The sequence below is a fragment of the Cetorhinus maximus genome, chromosome 8 (assembly GCF_964194155.1).
Source record: "Cetorhinus maximus chromosome 8, sCetMax3.hap1.1, whole genome shotgun sequence".
Classification (NCBI taxonomy): domain Eukaryota; kingdom Metazoa; phylum Chordata; class Chondrichthyes; order Lamniformes; family Cetorhinidae; genus Cetorhinus; species Cetorhinus maximus.
This window is the reverse complement of record NC_135886.1, coordinates 1,928,623-1,955,258: the sequence shown is the minus strand read 5'-3', so window position 1 is coordinate 1,955,258 and position 26,636 is coordinate 1,928,623. Positions and strand designations below refer to the sequence as shown.

General features: G+C 43.0%; 1 protein-coding gene across 2 annotated transcripts in view; it reads right to left on the bottom strand.

Moving 5' to 3' along the window:
- The window catches only part of LOC144683356 (plasma membrane calcium-transporting ATPase 1-like), a 191,032-nt gene extending 167,122 nt beyond the window's left edge, over positions 1-23,910 (bottom strand). The window contains exon 1 of one of the 2 annotated variants that reach the window (XM_078546295.1): positions 23,675-23,910. The gene's annotated coding sequence lies outside the window, so the exon portion shown is untranslated. The remainder of the gene's footprint in view (positions 1-23,674) is intronic. The other variant, XM_078546294.1, reaches the window with a different exon arrangement.
- Positions 23,911-26,636: the final 2,726 nt, after the last annotated feature.

Here is a 26,636-nt window from a genome sequence, read left to right as displayed (position 1 = left end):
TTTCCACTGCACCCAGAGGCCTTCACATGATTCCTAAAGTGTCATGTCAGGATTGGCCAAAATGCTACAAGCTGAGGCCCTGTCATGAAAGTCTAATAATTCTCATAATATTATTGTGATTTATTGGAGACAGCTGGTCTGGTGGCTTTCGCTCATCAAAAGCAGCTAGGTTTCAAATGCTAAATATGTAAACATGGCTGAAGTTTCAGAAGGTGAAACGAGGAGAATTTGCATTTTTTAGATAAATCAGGGTAGTTTGAATTTCAAAGAGATGGTAGGATGTTACGCCTAGCCAGAGGAGCTAGGCCAAGCAGTGTGTTTATTTTTCCCAATGGTTACTGACAATATTAGCACCATGAAATGATTTATATTATGAGAAAGGTAAAGGTCAAAAGACATATGGGAACAATGGAATTTGTATTAAAAGGGAGAAACAAGTATGAAGGATTGAGGCTGTGTGTCAGAGGAAGGCATTGTAAGATCTACAGAAGTGTGAAAAGCCTCCAGTAGTTGTGCATTAAGCTTGCTGTCTACAGAAACCAAAGCTGGGAAAAGTCATTTTGAATTCTTCTGTCCAGGGTATTGTGTTAACTGGCTGGAATCTATTTAAAATCTAATTTTTTTGTTTACTGTTGCCTTAACTGGGGTGTAACTGGAAACCAGATTAATTAGGGGTTTTAGGAGTTATTATAGTAGGAATTTGTACACCTATGTACATGCTTGAAATCTTTTCTTTTGTTAATAAATGTTTAATTTAGTTTTGTAAAAAATCTCGAGAGTCTTGGTGGACTTATTACTATGAACTCAGGGTACGCATCTCGAAATAAAATACAAATTGCAAAATCGTTGTGCCCACGTGATCAAGTTCCCTCATGGATTTGATCCGCCTGGCACACATTTACTGCGCCATAACAGGCCTAACCAGTGCCATATAAAGGTTTATCATAACTTCATTGTTTGTTGTCTCTTAAGCCTCTAATCATAAATCTAAGGGTCTTGTATGCCATTTTAACAGCTTTTTGGCTTCTTGTGCTGCCTTCAAAGACTTGTGCGTATACACCCCAGGTCTTCATTCTTGCACCATTTAAAACTGTATCATTTATGAGTCTTAACTTCAATTTATTTTAGTTATATTCGTAAGTAGCAATTAGATTTGATCAGGCAATCTCTACAAAGACTGCTAACATATGCAATGCATCTTTTGTCATAAAATTTTAGTTTAAAAACTCTATAGGCATGTCTCACGCTTGACTTTGGTTGACACTGCAGTGGGATAAAAGCAATAAATTAATAGCCATTTATTAAAAAGTTTACACAATTCAAATGATATTAGGTCTCCCGAATGAAGTGCTTTCAAATGATTCAGGAGACATGCATGTTGTTGTTTTTGTTGGCCTAGTGATCCTTATAACGTACTCCTGTCAATTCTGCTCTGCAGCAATTCAGTTTATGTAGAGGCATTGCAAAACTGGTAGGAAAAGTTGAAGGCGGGTAATGTTTACTTCACTGCAGATCACAAAGCAGAACAAAAAGACACAAGTGTCAATTTGGTATAAGACATTTCATATCTCAAACTCCAACACGCTGCAATGAATCAATCCTGGGTTAACCACTGCAAAAAAAAATAATAAATCCTAGTGTGATCCTTGGACTAAGATACACCATAGGAATTGTGTGCAGGCTACATCCAGTTTCTGTGAAGCCACCTAATTGGTCTGGGGGAAAAAAAATGCACTAATGGATAAAATAGGTTCTATGAAAGCACCAGATTTCTGATCTTTTGCTGTCTAAAAGGTTGTGCCTCTTGGTCATCAGGGAGATACCTTTTTAAAAAACTCATGTCCCTCACATCACTAAAAATCTATTTTCCGTTCAAACACACACACTATGCCATACAATTTTTTTAATAAATTATTCTCTGCCCTGAAGCAAACCACCATTCTAAATTACAGTATCCATCATTCAGCAATGCCTCACATTTTTAAAATTTACCCAGCAGTTGGTCCAATGCGGTGATACTTTTGAAGAAAAGTCCCAAAGGGTACTGATTGCTATAGCTGCATAAAAGGTTCTTGTATCATAGACGTCACACAAACAAAACCCTGTATTTGCTCTTGAAGTTCAAAATGTCCACTGAAATGAATTCTGGGCATTAGAGCACCGAACTAAGCAAGAATTTTAGCTTTTTAATCTATGAAAATTGAATGCTGAAAACAAGTTTCTGAACCTATTCCGTTGGACATTGTGCACAAATAACGGAATCAAAAGATTTTGATGCTTTAAACCAATGAAGTAGGAGATGGCTTGCAAGTTGCAGGACTTACCATTCCAGATGGTACTTAATCAGATCGTCCAACAAAATAAATCATGACAGGTCAAGATGATGGTGACAGGAGTGGGAAAGAGATGAAAAACATAGAGTCCCTATCTGTGGCTTTAATGTCAGTAACTTTATTTAAACACATGCCAACACTTCACTATTAAAATGAACAACCAATTATAGGAAGTCAACCATTATGATTCACAGCAAAGGGCACTGCATTAAATAGTTATGACCAATGTCCTGATAAAGGAATCACGACCAAATCTCCCAACCAGCAATCTTAGGGCCAAATGACCATAGCCAATGCAAATTCAATCTTTTCCAACATCACCTAGAAAGTGAAATATGTGCTAACAAAATTACTTATTTAAACATCTGTTTCTTTCATGGCAAACTTTATATTAAAATGGAAGTGCATAATTTAAGCCTGAGCAGTTTATTCAATCCAACCATACCTAGACTAGAAAAATCAACCAAATATGGATTAGAATACACAATGGAATTAAATCCAGCAACCAATCTGTGCAGTCTAGTAAGTAATCATAATAAAAACGGCACTAGTATTTCACTATATAACTAGTTAACCATTTCTCAGTTACAAAACTTCCCTGAAGGAAAATTAACCATCTAAGAAATTGATAACTTTCTCAGGTCAATTTAGCCATTTTAAATTTGCCTTAACATTGAAGCTCTCAGATGCTTTTCAGAGGGTTATGATGAAACCTTTGGTTAACAGTTAAGGTAGTTCTAGTAATTCCTTTACAAACGATAAAGACACTCACATTTTTTAGATCAACAGTCTTTGAAACAAACTTCAAAAAGTCCATAAACTTATGACAGACGACAACATGAGCAGGAACTTGTATGGCTGGATTAAGTGACTATCATGCAATGATTCAAGCTTTTATGTGATTTGAGACAATTTTCCCCAACCCAAGCAGAACTTAACACTTTAGTGAGAAGTGCAGCCAACTATCTTCTTTAAACAACCGCGGAAACTAAAATTGGTCAGCAACAGCAATAATTGTTGCATTAAAGCCATCAGAGGACTGATGACTGGGTTAAGTATGATACATCTCATGGAATGTTAAACACATGTTCTGGAAAACCTGCTAAGCAAGAGCAGTGACTGCGATCTCTGGAATAGCAACATTGGGCTCTTTAATGAATAGCTCTCTCTCAGATACTAGGAGGCACCAGTGTGGTTGGGTGTGGGTGGATTTCCTACAAAGTCACTAATGTGAAGAGATTTCTTCCCCCCGCACCACCCCCCACCCAGAAGACGGGTTTCCGAGCAATTGTATTTCATCTTTCAAGCAAGCAACTAGTTTTGGTTTCCTGTGCACAGATGAATCCATGCCTGTACACGGAAGGCGTAGTTCTGGACATAGGGGCCCTTTATCTCAGAACGGGGAAACTTTCCATTGTTAAGATCAGTCAAACAAGCAGAAACAGATCTTCAGTATGTTTTTGGAGAATACTAAAAGAGCATTCTTACAAGTACTACTTTAAACCGGAGTGCAATTCCAGTTTAGAATTGTGTGCTTGCTGCAGTGAATTCTTCTAAAAAGAACAGGATACTGAATATATGTATTCTTTGCACTTCAATCAGATGCTAACAATTACTTGAGGCAGAGGAAACAAACAGGCTTTTAGGGCAGAATATTTACAGTAGCTGAAGAATACAACTGCTCACATTAACATATTCAAGTCATTGCTCTCAGTCACTAATATTGTGACTGACTTAAACCGTGAAAGAAGTTTCATTAACAAGTCCTTTACCTAGAATGCATAAACTATCCACAAGGATGCCATTACAGTACATCAATATACACAATGCTGTTCCTTCCAAGTTCAAACTAGGGTCCCAAATGGGAAGGGAGGAGGTTTTTTCATCCTGACTTGATGAATATTTTGCCACAATTCTCAATTTTGCAAGTCTGTGGAGTACTACAGCCACTTTATAACAACAACCCGCATAAAGAAGCGTACACGTTTCCTTGGTAAATGAAGATGAAGTAATGAAGAAAGCTGAGCATTTCATTGGGCAGCTCTATTAATTTGAGCTTTTCTGATGCATAAGAATTCTTTAAAAATCTGCAACTTGAAATCTCTGAAATAAAAGCAGAAAAAAAACTGAAGGTAGTTGCTCCGAAGGCATTTTGAAAGGAACACACATTAAATGTGCACACTGTCAGAACCAATTCTCATGGAGTCTCATCTGAAATGCCAACTTGTTTTCCCTACCTCATCCATTCCCATCCCCACCTTCTCCAGCATTTTCTATTTCTATTTCTTGATGCACAATCACCCAATTGACATTGTATACAAGCAAGACAGCAAGTCCGTCAGAATTCCTCTTTCAATTTGTGCTGACATGTTGGAGAGCCATTCCACGGGCTGAAAAAGGGGGACGCAAACATTTGCAGCAAGAACTGAATGACTGCAGCATAACTCATTCAAAATAAATCAAAACTCTGCGACTGACACTTTCACTCATTCTGATATGGACAAAGTGAAGAGTCAAAAAGAAAAAACTACTGCGGATGCTGAAAATCCAAAACAAAAACAGAATTACCTGGAAAAACTCAGCAGGTCTGGCAGCATCGGCGGAGAAGAAAAGAGTTGACGTTTCGAGTCCTCATGACCCTTCAACAGAACCAGAGTCATTCGTCCACCTGCTTGCTTCAATGGCTAAGGCTTTAAAATTGTAGCTTTAACAAATTTTACTTGGTAAATGCAACTTCCTCCATTCTTGCTAAAATTTGGAAGGGACATTGAATTCATACTTCTCCATTTCTTTTGATTTTATTACACTGGATACAAGATGCACTTCAGCAATTTGGCAAACCTTCTTCAAAGGCATCTCCCAAATCCCTGATCTCTACCCCCTAGAATGTCAAGGGCTGCAGGCGCATAGGAACACCATCAGCATCAAGTTCCCCTTGTGACAAATATCTCGTAGATAATTCACATGTTTCAGAAGTCTAACTTTTGATTTTGGGGAAAATTAAATATTTTAAAATGTAAATAAATGGAAACGCCTGGTTGAGAAGCTGGTAAACGACACTGACTTAAATGCACAAACAGACCTGGACCAATTACAAAGCAAAGAGGGAATCCTATTGTTTTACAGGGATGGCGGTGAGGGGCATTCACACCTCGGGTTTCAGTGGCTACTCTGGATTTCTCTAGAGGGGACAGTTTGTCTCGAAGCATCTTATAATAGGCTTTAAAGCTGGGTGTAAACCAGGGAGATTTCAATTGCTCATATTGTTTCCCCAGATCAAAGGAGCTCTGAATGCAAATTGTAAACAACTTCTTGATGGAGCCAGCGAGTCTAATGAGAATTCAAATATGAATTATTCCTGTGGATCTTGGACCCAAAAGGGTTGCTTTCAAGGCAAAAGATAATTAGTTTAAATTCCTGTTTGGAACATCCCAGGAATTCCACACTGCAGTGGGGATAGATGCAGGGAGGTGTACATTTGTTTGAGGCTTTTATCTGTGTGTTTTCTCTCAGAAACCAGCAGCCAGCTTAGTTGCAGCTGGGGTTTAGATAAGGCTGTGAAAGAATCCGCCAGGAGCTGTAAAGCAGTTGGACTATAGCAGAGGGTTATCAGCAACCAAAGGTGATTCCTGATGTTTTAAATCGCTAAGCAAGAGGCAGTGAGGCCCATGCTTGAACTGGGGAGTCCACAGTTGTGAGGTCTTGAGGAGAGCTAGAGGGTCCCCTAGTCGAATCCCAATGGAAGGATCCCAAGAAATGTCATTTCTTGGAGAATACCTGGGACACTGAGGCGAATCAAAGTGAATTTTGGAGAGCTGTGGCATGCCTTGAAGAAGAAGTGCATGAACCCTAAAGGTTCTGTAAATGTACAGGGGGAACTCCTGGGTAAAAGTAAAAAGTAGAATGGGATTTAAAACTTAAGTAATTACAAAATAGTGTTAATTTAATAGTGCTTGCTTTTAAAAGTCTTTGTACAGTAACATTTTTGTTAAAATGCAAAATCCTGTGGCGTAGTTCTTCCAGTTAATAACCAGGGGTTCAAATTTCTTTTAAACCGTTACCGGTCTCTACAGAGGTCATAACATCCTCCAAGTCACACATCATTCTGACCTGGAGATATATCACCGTTTCTTTATAGTCACTAGGTCAAAATGCTGCAACTTTCTATCTAGCAGCACTGTGAAGTGATGAGCACCACATGGATTGCAGCAGCTCACCACCACTTTCTCAAGGGCAATTAGGGACTGGCAGCAAATGCTGGTCTTGCCAGTGACACCCATACACCACGAATGAATACGGAAAATTTTAAACTTGCACACAGTTAAAATGGGAAAAAAAAAACTTCTCCACAGGGCAAAAGCAGGTGGCCTTTTTCCCTCTCATTACAGCTGATTTGGCTGTGGGTTGGAATGGAAAATTCATTGCAGATCTCTCTCAAGAAGCAATTGCAGGTAGTTTTAGAAACTGACAGGACTGTTCAATTACGCAAATTAGAATGGACATTTCAGGCAGAAATTAAGGTGTTAACATATTCAGAGTTTGTGCCACTTAATCTGCATTTTTAAGGCTTCCTTTCGAAGACTAATATTCAAGGAAACACAGTGATATTCCCGAGCATGCCGCACCATTTTGGCAAAAGGAGCCTTCAGCATTACGAAAGTCACCTGTCAATATCTCATGTTTCCTTGCTACTAAAATGGACAGAACAACAACCCATTTGCAAAAGGGGCACATTACCTGGTAAGGGAATGACACAAATTTAATTTAAAAGCTGGTGAACTACTCCTAAAACTCAAGCAGTGAGATAGATTCATCGTGAATGTTTAACTTGCGAAAATGGACCCATTGATCCCTGTCCAAAGTATTTTAAATTAAAAAGTTTGTAAAATGATGCAAGTTGCATGTGCTGAGTGCACTATTTAAAGCAGACCATCATATTTTAAATTCTGACCCATGAACTAATTGATTAATGACTATCTTCACACACAAAAGCTCAAAACAGTAGATCTGTAGAATTAACATGAACAGGAAAACATATTTATTTAGTACTTTTCACAACTTCATGATGTCCCAGTGCTTTACTAGCAATCAAGAATACTTCTGAACCGCAGTCTCTCAGACCAAATGTTGGATAGAACCTGGCCCAGGCCAGTAAAGGCTCAATGTGTCTTTTAACTGAGGAGCTGTTTAACAGCAGAATGCCAATCAACGTTCAGACTTTAAAGCAACAAAAAGAACTATCCAATAGATTCAACAATTCAAATGTAATAAATTACCAGGATTGAATTGGAAGCAGTTCAGAGAAGGTTTACTAGACTAATATCTGGAATGGGCGGGCTGTCTTATGAGGAAAGGTTGGACAGGCTAGGCTTGTATCTGCTGGAGTTTAGGAGAGTAAGAGGCGATTTGATCGGAACAAATAAGATTCTGAGGGATCCTGACAGGGTGGATGTGGAGAAGATGCTTCCTCTTGTGGAAGAATCTAGAACTCGGAGTCACTGTTTAAAAATAAGGGGCCGCCCATTTAGAACATAGATGAGGCAAAATGTTTTCACTCAGAGGGTCGTGAGTCTTTGGAACTCTTTTCCTGAAAAGACGGTGTAAGCAGAGTCTTCGAATATTTTTAAGGTAGAGGTGGATAGGTTCTTCGTAAGCAAGGGGGTGATGACAGGTTATCAGCGGTAGGTGGGATTCAGGTTTTGCATTACAATCAGATCAGCCAAGGTCTTATTAAATGGCAGAGCAGGCTCGAGGGGCTGAATGGCCTACTCCTGCTCCCTGTTCGTATGTTCATTTGTTACCAAGGAATGAGGTATTCCTCTAATTCATTCACCCGAGCATGGCAGAATTTGGTTACACTGGCTCTGTGACTTGACATGCTTCTTTCAGTACAGATATACAGAGTGGATGCAGCCTATAAGAGATATCACCATGGTAGACGGTTAGAGTTTTAAAATGCACAAAAGTCACTTTCCTTTGCTCTTTGGGTGGGTTTTACCGATAGAAAGAGCTCAGACACTCTTGGCATGGCAACAGCTGTCTCAGTTATATGATTCCCCTTTCCTCCACAAAAAATGCAAAGACCAATAAAAGTTACGCATATGGAAAGTGTTTCTAGTTTGCAAATGTTTTGTGTGTTTCGGAATCTAGTGTTGACGTGAATCATAAGGAACCCATGAGTTCCATGGTAAGGGACACTTCCCTACCAGTTTATAACATCTGTTTTTAAAAGAAACAGCAGACATTTCAAAGAGCTTAGGATAGAAAGTTCCAAGAGTTCACAACCAAAAGTGCCTTCAAATTTGGCTTCATGATTCTCTTTAAAAAAAAAAGCTTTTCATTTTTAGTGGTTTACATTTGTGGCTGATGCCTCTGCAAAGTCAATCAAAAGAGCACAACCCCCACCAAAAGTAACAATTTTGAATGCACAAGTGCCATGTCATGCATAAGAATTGTGTATTTGTTCTTTCACTAGGCTTATTTTTGTTACTACATTTATCTTAATAACTGGATCCCTCAGAATATTAAAAAAATTACTGGCATATTTATAAGTCTCAACACGACAATGCAGCATTGTTGTATCAAGATTAGCATAGCAATAAATTGTGGAGGTAGTTTCCAAGCACACAAGAGGCATCCTGCTTGGTATTTAAAATGCAAAGCAAGCTGCATGCTATAGTCAACATTCATCTTCCTGCAGTCCTCAAAGTTAAGTTCAAGTGCTAATTATGGCTTAAGTGTAGGGTTGCCAAACCTCCAGGATTGGCCCGGAGGCGCCAGGAATTTAAAGATCAATCTCCAGGACACTGCTGAGTGCAATCCTGGAGAAAGATCATCCGGATATTAAAAAAAGATTTTTTTCTGTCATTTTCTTTGAACTTCTCTTTACCAGATACAAAAATACTGAAAATGGGAAGAAGGGCCGTTTTTGGCTGACAGTTAAGCATCTTCCAATTGGGCAATGAGTCTTTTTGCTTTCCAATTGGCATAGGAAGGTAGTGCGTCCCAAGGATGGATGTGTTGGCTGACAAATGGCCACAGCGTGGGGGCAAGTGATGGAACCTCCAGAAATACATTTAATCACAGTTGGCAACCCTACTTAAGTTATTCCAACATGTGTAGTTCAAAGCAGGATCTTCTGATATTTTGAAGGGTGCAGCCAAATCCGTGAACCAATTTCCACCTTGCAGCAATGCAAAAGAGAGCATAACTCCGCAGCTGGGATTTAAATCACTGATGTGCAATGGTATGAGAAACTTGGCTTCTACTTTACATGAATTATAGCTCTAATCTTTTTTGTTAAAAAAGTACTCCAGGATGTATACATAAATTTTAAAAAGTCTTAGAAAAGGAATACTCTCATTCAAAAATGATTTTAGATTCACCAGCATGGTGCTGAATACTAATTCACAAGCATGGCTTTCTCTTGGTGTTTAATGCTTTATTTCTGAAAGGCACTAGGAGGCCGGTGTGACCTTCACCAACCAAATTCTGGAGCTAATAGACAGCTAAAGACTGGTAACAAACCATGCAAGAACTTCCATCAATAGATTTCTAGCATTTAAACAATATAATTACCATTATAAAAAGAGCAGCTAAAGATGCAAAAAAATCCCGCAGTTTGAAGAGAAGCAGGGAATATACCTCATGTTTTTTGTTTTTAATATACCTCAATGCCCTGGCAAGCATTTATCACTCATTATCTGGTTATTTATCTCATTGCTGCTTCTAGGATGCTGCAGTGTGCAAATTGGCCACTTCACTTCCCAATACCCTGAGGGTTTGAAAGACACTATGTAATTGTGCTTTTTCTTCCTCTCCTTCTCATTTTGATAAACTTTATTGGCTCAGCAGCTTGAGCATCTGTTTGACTTCAGATTGCAATGTAAAAAATGCTCAGCTGTTTTTGGGGACCAGGTTTTTATTTTATTTTTAGAGAATCAAATTTTAAAAAATGGCAAAAGTGCTCAGCTGGGGAAAAAAAACCTCAGGCGACAGGTTTGCATGCGAGATCAATATTGGAACCATTTCATGAACAGTCACAAGAAACACCCAATTTATCTTCATTCTACATCACAACAGTAAGCTTTCAGACCTGGACCACTGGTATGCAAGGCTGCAGGAGCTGTTAAAATGTAGGTGTTAGGCAATGGAGCAGCTGCACTGCATTCCTCGATCCTTTAAAAACAGTGCAATATGAGTCTTGAATTAACAGCGTCAAATGAAATTCTGTTCAAAATTCCAAACTGTGAAGTATTTACCGTATGAAAATTGCTTCTCCTGCAGGATGCGTGGGGGAAACATAACACTGATGAAATTTAACTAAAGACTTCAAAAGCTGGAGGAGTTGTACCAAAGTTCACATCTCTTCCAGAAAAGATTTGATTTTACTCGCCACCACTTCTTAGCCTCAAACAGCAGCCAGATCTTTGAAAATCCAGAGTGGCCCTAAGAATCAAGTCTTGATTCAAACTAGAAGTTGGAACTCACTGATATAAATTTCACCACATTCCAACATAAACTGAATTGGTTTTAAAACATTACTGAAGAGCGTTTACCATGAAGGCTCTAACTTACCCCCGTTTGACATCAGTGGAGTGGGATTAACCCATGGGAAATTAAACCTGTTACCTTTACTTTAAGGCATAGGTTATAAACTGAGGTTTGTGGATGCTAAGGAGTCAAAGTTCTGTAAACATTGATGAGCATAATTTCCACTATTGTAAATGATTTGAAAGTACTTTGCTATCAACGTTCTCATTGGGTGACGAATAGAGTTCTGACTGTAGTCAGTGACTTTTGATTTATGACTAACAAAACTTACCTGAGACAACTTGGGGAAAAATAGCTTAGTGACACTCCTCAGTTTAATCCTGATACAATGCAGTCGGCTGAAGTTTTGGTGCAAACCAAGATGTATGTTAACCAGCACACATGTTGTTCTCCTGTCTGGTCCCACCCATTGCCACTGCTGATTGCCTGCTTTGGAAACTGGACTGCCAGATCGACTGCAGTGATTGGTCGAGCAAACTGTCAATCAGGGACTAAGCACCAGATTCCCCATTCCCTCCTTCCTCACTGGCCTTGTGTGAGATGTTTCTTTGTTGACATCAGTGAAAACACCCAGAAGTGAGGATGTAACTCTGACTCTTGAGTTAGATAAAGGGTTTCTGCCCGGTTCCCTCTTCAGCCCGAAAAGCTTTCTATACCCGCCCCTGCCCTCACCCTTCCATGGCCGTAGGCAGGGGCTGGGGAGAGGGGCTAAAAGCGAAACCTTGACAGTGTTACATGTATTACATGTACTAACCGCATTAACTGCTGAAATGTTCAGGTCACTTTACTAATTACTTTATACATAACACGTTATTGCTCTCGCAAGCTATACAACAATCACATAGTCACCAAAAGTCATATCATTAGGTTATAAAAGTTATGAAAGTTCAAAGAGAACTGCTGTCTGTAAAATGTGTGGAACAAAGTGGTTGGCGGCCCTGCAATGACACGAAATTTCATTTGCCACATAAAAAGCCAATATGAAGAATAAGTTTAACATGTTTTTCACAAACTAAATGCAATTTTTACATATGCTTACATTTGAAGAAAGGCTCTTTTCTGAATTTACAGTTCTGAATGACTTCATTTTATTAGTTGTAATATTGTCATTGAAATCTTTCATCATGAACGACTGTAAAAGCTCCTGGTAACGTTCAAGCTACCAATAAACTTACAATCGATTGTCCTATCACTAATGTCAGAAAAAGTGTGTCTGGAAAGTAGGCAAGGTTCATCTAACAACAGGAATAGGCCTAAACCTAGGACTATTATTGCTCAGTCAACAAATAGAATAAAGTAAAAGCTTCTTCAACTTCCATATTATAAATAGGGGTTAAAATGCAAACTGGTCTATCAAATTTGCAGAGTATGCTGAAGTAGAGCAAAAAGTGTAAGAGGACATGTTACTGACTTTCACTTAAAGAATGACTTGTGACTTGACTTGGGGAAAAAAGCAAGTTGGTTACAACTCTAATAACCAACACTGCCTTTCAACAGGTTGAACGAGTGTCAACATATGCAAGGGTTCCTCAAAAGAAAAGTTCAAAACCCACCATCTTAAGGGTTCTCTGCTTCCGTGAGAGCAGTGACCAAATGAGACCTGTTTCAAAACTTTATTGAAATGCAAGTGGTAATGGAGAGTCAGGTTACAGAGATGGTCTGCCTCACATAGGCCGATTCATTTTTCAAATTCCGGGCTATTATATACATTCGTAAAACTCGCAAATATATCATCTCATCAAAATCTTTCAAAGGGATTAGGCTAGATTAAATATAGTCACCTGAGGTGACAGCTCTCCCAAAGTGGTTTACAGTCCAGCTGTGATTAATAAATAGGATTCAAAGCATTTGGGGGATTTTGTATTGCTGCGACTGCAATGTCAACTTGTAAGCAAGACAGAGCAATCACCAAGATGCTTTTTTTTGGTAAAACACTATTTAGAAAAAAATCCACAACTTTAAACCGCATGTTTAATTCACCTGTCTGTCCATCACAATGGAGCTTGCTCTGTATTCACAAAATGAAAACCAAATGTCATGTTCTAAAACAAAATCACTTCAAATATAACAAGGGGGCGGAAGGGGCAAATGCACCATTTAATTAATCTGGTGCAACCTCTGAAACTCTTGAACACACATCTTAAAAAAACTAAGTTTAATCTAAAGTGCCACTCACATTAAAAATACAAGTTAAAGACAGACAGAAGGTTCTCTTCTTGTTAAAAAAAATGCCTTGTCTGACTGGAAGCATATGGGACATTTTTTAAATTAAGTCTCTTCATACAATAGCCTTCTTCTAACCCCAGTGTGCTTTAAATAGAAACAAGAGTTGGACGAGTCAATGATCCATAAGTGAATAAAATGCAAACAAACAGGCAAGCAGTGTCAAGATGAGTCAATGCAAATCATAGCGCAACTATGGAAACAAAAATTCAGAAGAAATGCAACAAAGTAGACCACGTGACACAAATAGTCCAGGATCATTAATTCCAAGACCTCAGAGCAATGGACTCAGGGAAAATAGAATTTTATTTAAAAATTGCAAACAACCCCTTATATTAAATCTGCTAACATTCAACTCAAGATGTACAGTTCTAACTTTTAGAAGTGTTTCAGAAATTTCTCAAGAATCTTATCTGGCAGAGCTCTTAATAAGCACACATAGCAAGTGGAAAAAGCAATAAAAAGTTTATGAAGCTCAATTAGGAATGCAAGGCTCACGTAGTGTCTGAACTGCTCCCCAACGCCCCTGGTGCCTGTATTTTAATTACCTCATTAGCAACTGATGTGTGTACACATTTTCTCTGTTGTACCATCTCATTCTTCCAAGTTTTCTTTGACAATCAATAAAAATCTGAGTGAGGAAGCTCACTTTGATAATCACTGATTGCATCAGTGCCACGATGGCTGTTTCACCAGGAAGCATGTGGCTGAATTTAATCAGTAGCTCCCCCATTCTGGATGGCAGAACCCAAAGTGGGTGCCCCTTCCACTTTCGTGTCACAAGCTGGCAACAACGCAATTCATGTGAAAATTTAAAGGGTCAGTGGTGGGCACATGAAACACATGCAAATGCATGGGGAGGGAGGGGGAGGTTTCCATTGGAGGATCCCACCATCAGGTGACAGTGCAGCAGGTCTAGGCGGGCTGTATGAGAGCTGCTTGGACAAGCAAGGAGGCTCTGCCTCAAGGCCACAAGTTCCACATCAAACTGCGCTTTATAATCCTTAGCACCCCCCCCCCCCCCCCTCCCCCCACCCGCCCCCGCATAAATTTATCTCCTGGGACCCTCCCCAGCGTCACGTCTGGGTCCATTTCACGTCACTTTGGAGATGTCAGAACATAGACCAGTGCCACCCCCTGCCCACTCCTCCTCCCATCACCGGTTCAGCGATGCCTGCCCGCAGATTATCCTTCAGGCTGTCAGGGAACGGCGGGAGGTGCTCTTCCCAAGCGATGACAACAGGCGACCATCCTGGCTGACCCAAGGTGGCCTGAACAGAGATCGCAGAGAAAGTTAGAAACCGTGATGTCTACCCAAGATCATAGGTAAGTGGCATGGGATTGTCTCTCACTCATGTGGGCATTAGGCTTTGAACTTGTGCAACTGTGCAGCTAGGCTAGACAGGTGAATGTGTGATCAGCCTCAGGACCATGTGGCACTTGAGGGCAAAGCATATGACAGTTTGGCTTGAGTGAGTGATTGGATATAAATTAACACAGCGACAGACCAGTGTGTGTGATGGGGATGAATGCAGACAAGGGGGGTCAGCTGGCATTTGTCAAGTGGCTAAAATTCCACTTTCTTCTGCACGACAAGCAGACCCACAACCAGAAGGAGAGGTGAAAGTTGGGTCAAGGGGTGCCTCAGCCCTGCTTGCTCCAGATTACTGGGGAACAAGGAGGCCGATCCATTGCTGACGGCACAGCTGGAGTGACAAGGCAGCAGAGTGAGAATGCATCCAACCTGGTGATGCCATAATGGGTGCTCAGAACCACATGAGGAACTGTGATGTGCTCACAGGCTCGGCAGAACCCTAACGTGTTTCTTTTTGTTCTTCTTTACATGTGCCCAGAATCCAGACCCCGGGCCTCAGCCACTGAAGACCAAGGCGACTTCACCTCGGAGCACAATGACACCAGTGACCAAGAGAATGCACCATCACCCACCTCTCTCATACCCTTAAACAGCTCAGCTACAGCACCCACCCCCGGCGGATTGCGGAGGAGTCAAATTTAGAATCGGGCCAAATTCTGGTGAGCACAGCACAGATATGCCCAGCAGCTGAGAGAGGCTGTGACAGTCGAGGTCCCAAACACCTAAAGGACTGTTGGGGATCAGGCCCCCACTTATGATACACCTCTGGTCGCAGCCACAAGAAGCCTGCTGGAAATGCAGCAGCGGTTAGGGGAACACATGGTGGAGATTGCCAGGGGTTATGTGTAGCTTTATGCAGAGTATAAAAGGAGGCTATGCCCGCCATGAGTTCTCATCTTAAGCAAGTGAGTGCATGGCATCCTCCATGGATAGATTGGTGACTGGCAGCCATAGAGACCTAGTTTGAGCTATTGATTAATATGCATTCCAACCTGCACTCCATCACTCTAGTCATGGGCTCTATACAACAGAGGCTGGGTGAGAGGGGGATGGCACACCTTGGCCTTCCTCCATATACCCCTTTGCCTCATGGAGACAGCGAGGTACGACTGCACACTGTTAGGGACAGGGAGAGGTGTTGAGATAACATGCCCCCTTTTCTCATCTCTTGGCTGACTGCAACAACATGCATCCTTGAGAAAGAGTGTTTTAAACCTTTTGAGTGGTGTGATGTTAAAGAAAAGACATGAACAGACGTTTTTTGTAAGTTTAAAATCAAGGATATTTATTTTCACAATACTTGAAATTTAAGCGCAAACACCCACTCCCCAAACACGCAAACACACATACACAAAAGAAAAGATGGTTTCTAGAGATGCAATATGCACTTGGATTACTAACAGAGTAACAAGAAACAAGTCACTTGTTTAAACAGTCCTTTAAGATGGAGGTTGAAAACGGTGCAGACCTGTAAGACCATCTCCTGGTTCTTTGAAGACAAATGGAGTGTGGAAATTTCTGGCTTTTCCAGGCCAAATTGTGGCCGAGCTCCTTTAGTGAAGAAATATAATCTTGCAGGTAAAACAAATGATTCACTTTTCACTGCTTAAGGTGATCGTCTTTTAGAGGTAGGGTCCTTTCCTTCTTTGCTAGGCCTGATCACCATATGCTGCTAATCCCAGGATGACTTGCTGGCTTCCCTTGAGAATTAATGAAGTTTTATGCCACTCCAGCCCGTTTTAGTCATGTGATGGCAGTATCCACATAATAGGTTGGAGCTGATGTGATTGATACACAATGGGGAGAATGATTGATATCCCATCAACATTCCAGGTATGATTAGCTCACTAAAATACTTTATTTGACATCCCATCTTCATAGGACCAACAGGTCTGGTAGCCATTGTCTTTTAAATCTCTTCCATTGAAATGGTGAGGTGTAGTTAATTAATTAACCCAAGGAGCCCATTTTCAAGCATCTTCTCAGACATATTAGCCGGAATTTTCTGACTCTGTTAGCAACAGACGTCATGGCGGGCGGGGGAATGACAATTAGGCAAGAGGGCCCAAAATCATGCTGTCGTGAATCCAGTTTGTGATTGTCCACTCCACCCATCAATGGCAGGCTGCGTTTCCCACCCCCACACATCAGGAATGTCATTTTAATACATTTGCATCTAATTTTAAGCCCTGCTCACTGGAATCATCCCCCCAATGTCAAATTTACTGCCCATGTCAGCGTGACTTCAGAACAGCGCACTTCACGACTGCCTTTAAAAGGTGTGCATCTGTCGACCTGAACTTCAATGGGAACTTGGAGGCGAGTGCACACAACCTTGCACAGCACTCATGAGCATCACCCACAGGACATCAAGGAAGAGGCGCCGCGCATTCATGGTGGGGCACAGGCAAGTCGCTTTTTCCCAGCTGGCTTTCAGTGCATACCAGAGCAAGGTCTCCAGTGCAGGTCAAACCAGGGGAGGAGTGAGGGTAGGGGGGCGGTGGGGAGGTAAGGCAGCACAGACAGACTGAAGTAAATACTCAAGCACATGCCCGGGAGCGAGGTGTTGGGGGAGGAGAGAGTAAGAGAGATGGATAACAAAAACAGAATTACCTGGAAAAACTCAGCAAGTCTGGCAGCATCGGCGGAGAAGAAATCAGTTAACGTTTCGAGCCTTCATGGCCCTTCGGCAGAACTGGAGCATAGTTAGAAGAAGGGAGAAATATAAATTGGTTTAAGGTGGGTTGGGGGGGGGGGGGGGGGGGGGGGGGTGGGAGGGTGGAGAGACACATTGAGGGTGTGGTGTGGTGATTGTGGAGATGAGCAGATAATCAAAAGATGTCACAGACAAAAGGGTCAAAGAGGTGTTGGAGGTGGTGGTATTTGTCTGAGAAAAGTGCTAATTAAGAATGGAAGACAGGATATTCAAAGTACAGCTCTAGTGGGGGTGGGGTGGAAAGACTAAAGGTTTTAGTTTTAGATTTAAAAATAATGGAAATAGGTGGGGAAAGAAGAATCTATATAAATTATTGAAAAAAAAGCGGGGGGGGGGGGGGGGAAGAAACGGGGTGGGGATGGGGGGAGGGAGAGTTTAAGATCTAAAGTTGTTGAATTCAATATTCAGCCCAGAGGGCTGTAAAGTGCCTAGTCGGAAGATGAGGTGCTGTTCCTCCAGTTTGCGTTGGGCTTCACTGGAACAATGCAGCAAGCCAAGGACAGACATGTTGGCAAGAGAACAGGGTGGAGTGTTAAAATGGCAAGCGACAGGGAGGTTTGGGTCTTTCTTGCGGACAGACCGCAGGTGTTCCGCAAAACGGTCGCCCAGTTTGCGTTTGGTCTCTCCAATGTAGAGGAGACCGCATTGGGAGCAACGAATGCAGTAGACTAAGTTAGGGGAAATGCAAGTGAAATGCTGCTTCACTTGAAAGGAGTGTTTGGGCCCTTGGACGGTGAGGAGAGAGGAAGTGAAGGGGCAGGTGTTGCATCTTCTGCGTGGGCATGGGGAGGTGCCATAAGTGGGGGTTGAGGAGTAGGGGGTGATGGAGGAGTGGACCAGGGTGTCCCGGAGGGAACGATCCCTACGGAATGCCGTCAGGGGGGGTGAAGGGAAGATGTGTTTGGTGGTGGCATCATGCTGGAGTTGGCGGAAATGGCGGAGGATGATCCTTTGAATGCGGAGGCTGGTGGGGTGATAAGTGAGGACAAGGGGGACCCTATCATGTTTCTGGGAAGGAGGAGAAGGCGTGAGGGAGGATGCGCGGGATATGGGCCGGACACGGTTGAGGGCCCTGTCAACGACCGTGGATGGAAAACCTCGGTTAAGGAAGAAGGAGGACGTGTCAGAGGAGCTGTTTTTGAAGGTAGCGTCATCAGAACAGATGCGACGGAGGCGAAGGAACTGAGAGAATGGGATGGAGTCTTTACAGGAAGCGGGGTGTGAGGAGCTGTAGTCGAGGTAGCTGTGGGAGTCGGTAGGCTTGTAATGGATATTGGTGGACAGTCTATCATCAGAAATTGAGACAGAGAGGTCAAGGAAGGGAAGAGAAGTGTCAGAGATGGACCATGTGAAGATGATGGAGGGGTGGAGATTGGAAGCAAAATTAATAAATTTTTCCAGGTCCCGACGAGAGAGATGGATGGTGAGGGAAGTGGCCACACGCTTGGAAAAGCTGGTCAAAAAAAAATTGAGCATTCTTCTGCAGCTGAGACCGGTCAGCAGCAGCTCCAGTGACATGCTTGGAGTCAGGCCTCTGAAGCTTTTCTGCTCACTCAAGCAATGCAAAAGCATGAGAGTGCCACCAAATGCTCCAGAACTTTTCACCCCTTGGGCGCGGACTGAAAATTAATGTGCATTTTACAGGGCAGCAGAACAATCGGCTGACTGGGCAAGTTGTACAATCCCCTTGCGAAAGGTGCCATTGCGCAGTCACTGGTGGAGGTGCTCACAGCCCCTTGCAATGTCTTTATTCCGGTTTGGACCAGAGTCCATTATGGTTCAAACTAACAGCGCAGCCTTGCAGTGCGGGTTAGGAGATGGCCTGCACTTGAGCGGAGAGCACAGCATGCAGCCCAATAGCCAAAGCTGTCGTCAATCGGTCAAGTGGAGTGCGACAGTGGGGTTTTGGACAGCCAATGAGCGCACTGCACACTGGCCATCCAAGTAGTGGCCAGCACTCTCCCGCATGCGTGAAGAGGCCTTCAGACTTAACCAAGAGAGGTTCTTCGCACTGACCCAAGCGTCTCTCTCTTTGATCCTGCAGGAGGAAAACTTCAGGATCATGGAGCCTGGTGATTTAGCGGTACGCCTCATGGCTTACAGACACCGGGGAAGAGGAGGAAAATGGTAGAGGTGCCTGGCTCAGCAAAAGCAGGAGCACTTCCCTCCAGATGAAGGGGCAGCAGGGCCTGGTGTGCACACAGCTGAAGATCCAAAGCGAGCTGTCGCTTGTGGGCACCTCGCTAGGCCCAGGGTCCATAGACGGCACATGTTATTCCTCCAGATGACCGAGAACCAGTGTCATCAAAGACTGCGCATGTCTAGGGAACTGGTCGGTCACATATGCTACCTCCGCAGGATTTGGTGCCATGGGGGCATGGAGGGTACTCACTGCCAGTGGCCATGAAAGTGACTGTGGTGCTCACTTTTTAAGCCAGTGGCTCCTTCCAGGGCTCCACAGGTGACCTTTGCGGGATCTTGCAAGTCTCCACGCACAAGTGTATCCAGAAAGTAACAGATGCCATCTTTGCAAAGGCACAGAACTTTGTGCATTTTGCCCGGGATCAGGAAAGCCACGAAGCAATAGTGCTGGGATTTGCCCATATCTCAGGTAACCCACAGGTGCAGGGTGCCACCGACTGCACTCACGTGGCGCTCAGGTCTCCTTGTTATAACAAGCAGTCAACTACATCAACTACAAGGGCTTCCACGCGCTGAATGGTCAGCTGGTGTGCGGCCGCCACAAACACATCCTGCAAGTCTGCACAAGATTCCCAGGGAGCCTGAGCCACTACCACATCCTTAGTGGGTCTCAGCTCCCTGACATCTGCCAGGGTCCAGAGAGGCTGCAGGTTTGGCTCCTGGGGTACAAGGGCTACCCAGAGGACGTGGCTGATGACACCCGTGCGGTGGCCTCGGACTGCAGCAGAGTGAGGGTACAATGAGGCTCATGCCACGACCTAGACTTTGGTGGAGTAAACAACAGGCAGTTTGAAAATGAGGTTGCAATGCCTCGACAGGTCGAGTGGAGTACTACAATACAGTCCCCAGAGGGTGTCGCGTATCATCATTGCTCGCTGCACGCTTCACAACCCGGTGCTGCAAAGCAGGGAGGACGTGGCTGAGGAGGAGATGGAGGAACTGCACATATCGTCCGATGAGGAGGACATTGAAGGGGGTGACAATAAGGTCCTCCAAGGCGAGGATGCTGGCGATGAGGTCATTGCACTGGTCAGACGAGGCAGGCGTGCTTGGGAGGCCCTAATAGTGTAAGATTCATGGACGATGACAATGAGATGCGGTGAGGGAAGCCCTGACATCTTCACCTTTCATTTGTGAACGTTTGACTCCTGTGTGGCTGATGGCAGTGCACATACCCTCAGTGCTCAGGCTCATGTCATGGAGACACAGTGGAGGCCCTATTAGTTGCTAGGTTCCAGGAGGATGATGACGACATGCAGTGACGACACTCCACAGATCTTCACATTGCCTCTGTGAATGTCTGACTCCTGTCTGGCTGAGGGAAGTGCGCTTGCACTCTGTGATCAGAGTCATATCATGGAGATGCAGCCGTGAAACTTTAAACGCTCCTGATCCTTTGTCAGCCTACAACACCTGACCCCTTCAGGAGCACAGCATCACTGGTCACAGATACTGACAAGATGGGGGCTAGCCCCATGACAAAAGGTGCTGAGCACAAGGAGAGAATGATGGAATTCTTTGATGCCTGCCCATGATATTCTGGCAGCAGTGATTAGCACCATTGAGGTGCAGGCATCACTAATGCATCCAGTGAGTGTGAAGCCGGACCATCACTTTGGTTTGAAGGTTACACAGTGCACAGGGAAGAGGCCCTGGACTGAGACACTTGCCTTTATCTTGTGCATGAACCATGGTTCCACATCTGAGTGACAAGAATATTGCTCATCAAAACAAGGAGCCATTGGCAAGGAGACATTTTTGAGAGTTTATTTACAACAGCAAACATTATGTGCAAGTGCATGGCAAAGGACTGCGGAACAGGGGAACTCACTCACAGCATGGTTGTCTGATGGATGTTGTACTGCTGGACCCTCACTTGGTTGAGCATCGCGGGTCTCACCATCAGCACAGGAACAGTCGAGGTTATCGCCGGCCAGCTGGATGACTCTATTTTCAAAATCTGTGAGGAACCTGATTCCTCCACCAGTCTGCGACTTCTCCCTTTTGTTGTGTGCCAGCTTGTCCTGCATGAAGACAGATGGAGAGTGTGTAAGCAGGATGCCTGCCAGGCCAGATGAGAAGGATGCCTGGCCTGCGTGGGTGGCGAGTGGTGCCATGGACGGGATGGGGGCACGATCCGCAGGGCAGATGATGGTGTGTGTGACAGAGTGAATGGTGATTTCCCTTGAACTGAGAGTGATTGAGATCCCTGTGGATGTGTGATGGGTTTGTGAGTGAGAGAGTCGAGTGTGATAAGAGTGACTTACTCTGACGGACAGAGGAGATCATTCATCTTCTTTCGGCACTGGGTAGCTGTCCTCTTTTGCAGGGTGTTGGTGCTGACTACCACTGCCACCGCCTCCCAGGCTGGATTGGTGACCTTGCTTGCTTCATCCAGAGCAGGGGTAGAGGGCTTCACAGCGGGCCTCCACTGTGTCCAGTAGGTGCCCAAGGGGGTTGTTGCTAAATTTGAGCATTCTTCCTTCCTTCAGCAGTCATAGCTTTGCAGCAGCTTCCGATGTCTTAGGTAGTGCTTGATCTGTGCAGGGGCGCCCATTATATATGGCGCCCGGATTACTGATGGCCTGAGGTGACAGTGGGGCGGGCGAATCAATGACCGCCCCATCAGCAATCTGGCATGCTTCCCAGGAATGCATTATTAATGAGGCAGGATGCACCGGGAATGGGATGATATGGCGCAAAAAACCCACCATTGTGGCCGGCGGATAAAACGTCCTTTTCCCTGCCCGCAAATCTGGGGTGATTCCGCCCATTCCTTCTTTGTGTTCAGAAATCATAAAAGCAGTCAACTGACTTTCCAGAATCTATTTTGAAGGTATAATTCCCATTTTTTCTGGTTTTCATTTTATAAGTACAGTGTTCACCTCCCAATTAGCTTCACGGGCATAACGTGACTGCCACAGCATCCAGATGGAGGAGGAGCGCCTGCCAGCTGTCCCAGGGGCTACTTCTCAAGACACCCCCAGGGTGAACAGTCTATCATCCCCTCTGCCAATGACCCTGTTGCCTCCAGCAGGTAAGGCTGAGGAGGTTTCCCCTGCACCAGTGCGAGACACCCCCAGTAGGACAGAGCCTTCAAGGCTCCAGATCTCCAGCAGATGCAGGCTAAAGTCATTGCCTGCCTCCACCTCAGATGCTGATGTCAGGTTCACACTAAGGTGTAGGTGGTAGGAACAGAAAACTAAGAATTTATGAGAATACAAAGGTGACATGGATGTTTTTACAAAATTCACTGTCAGATATAAATGTCGCACAAAATATTGTTTCCACTTCACTCACGTGCGCATCATTCTTCTTTTTAGGGAATTAATTAGTCAGGGATCCAATGATACTGGCATGCCTCATGGCTGGGACTCTTGTTGGCTGCAGGGAAATGTTAAACATCTCTCTTGTTGTGTAGGAGCTTATGGTGTTGTGTGTTTGCGATCAGTCTTTATTTAATGTTCATGTGTGTGTCCATTTTAATGTTTGTGGGACATAGAGGTACACACGGGCTCTGCAAACACTCCACTATATGTGGTGTCAAGAAGGTTGCCCGAGATTATGTTGCACAGGGACTATTGGACTGTCTTGTGAAGCCAAGGACCTGTTATGATGCAGCAGGTTCCAACAGGCTACTTGATGTATGCCCGCTAGCATGTCAGTTCTCCTGGGTATCAGTCTTCCACAGTGCGACAGACGGACATCCGCTCCCCTTGCTATTTTAGGTGTTAGAGGACACAGGTTCAGAGGGCCACAGCAAGTTATACACTCATTACTTTCAAATGTACCAACTCAAAATCCATGTGCATGGCATCAAATGCTCTCAAATTCTCTTATTTACTTAACTGATACAAACTTACTATAGGATTTCAATGGAACATAATGGTGGAGATGATCAATCAATGTATGCAATATTAGTTGATTCAAAATGTTAAACCTCCATTGCTGCCCCTAACAAATCTTTTCCTTTTCAGTTCAGCATTTTGTATTTTTGGTCACTTATCTGTGTGCCTCTTCCACCGCCCTATAAATGTGGTTTCAGATGCAGATTCCACCAATATTCCTCCGTGTGGATAAACTGAAGTCACTAATCAAATGTTAGAGCTATTTCATTCTCAGTAATTAGCATAAGTAAGCTTTACCTCCATTCATATGAATAGTCTTTTTCAACCTATAGCAGGCACAGTACCACACCGCTGATGACATATGGCTGATTCCCTCAAATGGGCCCGTAACTACTCTCGCAATATTAAATCTTAAAACGCTCACCTGCTCCAGGCTAGCCTCCAGGACCTACAACACACCAAGCTGTGCCTCCTGCCAACGCAGCGTGAAGTATTAAAATTTATAACTTGTCAAGCTGATGACTAGGTAGTGCTTTGCCAGGAACACCCAGGGAGTAGCAGGAATCTCTTGACATGTCTAAGATGGATTTAGAAGCAAGAAAAAGAAGAGACACAATCTGAAGGAAAGTCTGCTTTGCGGTCCATTTTACATGAATCATCCACAGCTTCTGTTAAATATTAACAGCACAAAGCCAGGGTTAATCTGATCCAGAAGTCATTGTGCTCACCAAAACATTTGGAGTTCACTCAGAAGTTGTAATCCTTCAGAATTAAGTGGCAGCATTGTGGATTTTCAGACACACAAGTCAATATAACTAAAGCATGACCGGTATCCAGTAATGGGCTTTGGTGCCAGAAATATGCTGTGAAGCCCAAAAGGAAATTTGCTTTGAGAGTCAGAATTGGCAGAGAACTAGAACACATTACACTCTTATGATCCCAGGATTTCTAAAGTATGTCTTGAGCTGATATTTTTCAATACACTTGTTTTATAGGTGATAAATTAAGGATCAATTCCAGGTATCGTTACTGGAAAGTTACATTATAATGGCAGAGTAACTGCCTTTTAAAAGACAAAGTCTAATTCCAAGGTGATAGGTTGAAACTCTCCTGTGGTGGTTGTCTGGGTCTAGTTATTAGCTACCCTATTCAACTTTTTGAGTAGAACTAAAATTGGTCCCTCGACTGGACTCCAAGATTCTAGCATTCCTGATGCATACGTTCTAAAATTATGCAACAAGATCACTTGAGAGAGCCAAAAAGGGGTTTCAGACATTACTTTACATGATTGAGTGACTCACATTTCTAAAACAATAGATAATTATAACAGAAACACGAACGAAATAGAATGGGTTCAATTATCAAAATCAAGAGTTAAACAACACCTTTTTGACTTTTTCCCCTCCTTCCTGAAGACAGGAACTCTGACTTATGCTGCAGTGTAGTTCCCTACATGCTGGCACCTCAATGCACACAGCTATTCTTTGTTAGCGAGTACCAACAGATGGATGCTTCATCCAAATCATCGGTGTCTGCTTCGACAGGCCCTGACACTACCACACTGCCCTTAGTCACAGGGCAACTGTCAGGAGTGGAAACTCTGACCTTTTCTCCCACACCTTCCTAGCCATGAGGTTGTGCCCTCTCACCATGATTCAAATCACTTTTAAACTCATCTCTGACCTCTCGCTATAGCTTCTCTAAAGTAATATTATACACAACTCCCAACAAGTTTTGCAACAAAATTCCTTGCAGAATAGGGGGAAAATTGTTTTGAAGTTTAAACAGAGTATTTCCTTGCTCCAGGAAATATTCTAACATTAATTTGAACTGTTAGCATTTTAAAAAACATACAAATACCGTATGGGAGTCAACGGTTCAAGGTGACAGCTCACCATCACCTTCTCAAGAGCAATTAGGGATGGGCAACAAATGCTGGCCTTGTCAGCAATGCTCATATCCCATGAAAGGATATTTTTAAAACTCTAGCTCTGAAAGATCCAGCCCATTGCTAAAAGGTAGCTGGAAAAAAAACAACATTAATGATGCCCTTAAAATATCTCCCTGATGTAAAGATTTTTGCAGATGCTCTATAATTATCAGCTGAAGCCAGTAATCTTAACATTATTTAATCCCACAGTAATGAGTGAGGTTTGTGCCATATTGCATCTCCCCTAGATTTCAAGCAAGCTGCCAGATGCCAGCATGCCCAGATGCTATGGGCACAGTTCACCCAAGTGTTCCAGACTCCTTGGCAAATGAACGTTTTCAGCTGGGCACACAAAAACAACCAGCCATGTGGCTCAGGTTATCATGAATCAATTGTACAAACCAATGCAAACTTTATTGCTACAGCACAAAGTACAGACAATTACCTGAAGGATATTATTTTAAACAGCAGGTAAGCAAAAAACAAATGCTAATGCACATTTTATGTACTATTTCCAGCAGCCTCAAATTTTTGCCAGTCATAAAAGTTGCTTACACAGTTTCTAACATGTACTTACAGCAACAATGGTTAACAAGTTTGTAATTACACAGCAAACAACGGAGGAGTTAGAGCATTTCCCATCACTGGTCCTTAAAGTGTCAGATCAAGCAAATTTCTGGATGAGGCATTTTTCTTCCTATTCAATCATTTTCTAACCGTAAACTTTACACCACTTCTGAGTGGCTAACTCAGCACAGACTATCACAGAACTTCCTGATTCATAGGTTCTTGTGGTCATCAGACAGCCAATGCTTTTCTATTTTTAAAAAATTTAGCCTTTCATTCTTTTCTCAATCTTCAGTCTCCTCCCTGTCTTGAGAATTGGGAGAATGAATAAATATTCAGGAATTTTGCTCAATTTTGCTCTTTGGTGATCAGCAAATATTTACACAGAAATGCCCCTCCCCAGAGAGATTAAATGGGTGAACTTCATTAAATGAAGAACAGGCTTGTTAGGAGACTAAGCATCATTTAGCATCTTACGCACATACCAACAATAAATGTCACTGTACTAGATTACTAGAAATGGGTGGGTATACCAGGAAAGGGTTGGCTGGTTGGGTCCTTCCTTTCTTGAAAAAAGGCTGATCAAGGTCTTTAAAATTATGGAAGGTTTTGATAGAGTGGACATAGAGAGAATGTTTCCTCTTGTGATGAAGAGCATAACTGGAGGCCGTTGCTAAGAAATCCAATAGGGAATTCAGAAGTAACACCTCTACCCAAAGAGTGGTGAGAACGTGGAACTCATTAACACAGGGAGTGGTTGAAGCAAATAATATAGATGTGTTTAAGTGGAAGCTAAGCATACGAGGGGGAAAGGAATGGGTGGGTATGATGGTAGACGAAGAAGTCCATGAGCTCCGCACATTCATTGTTGGAGATGAGGATGGAGGAG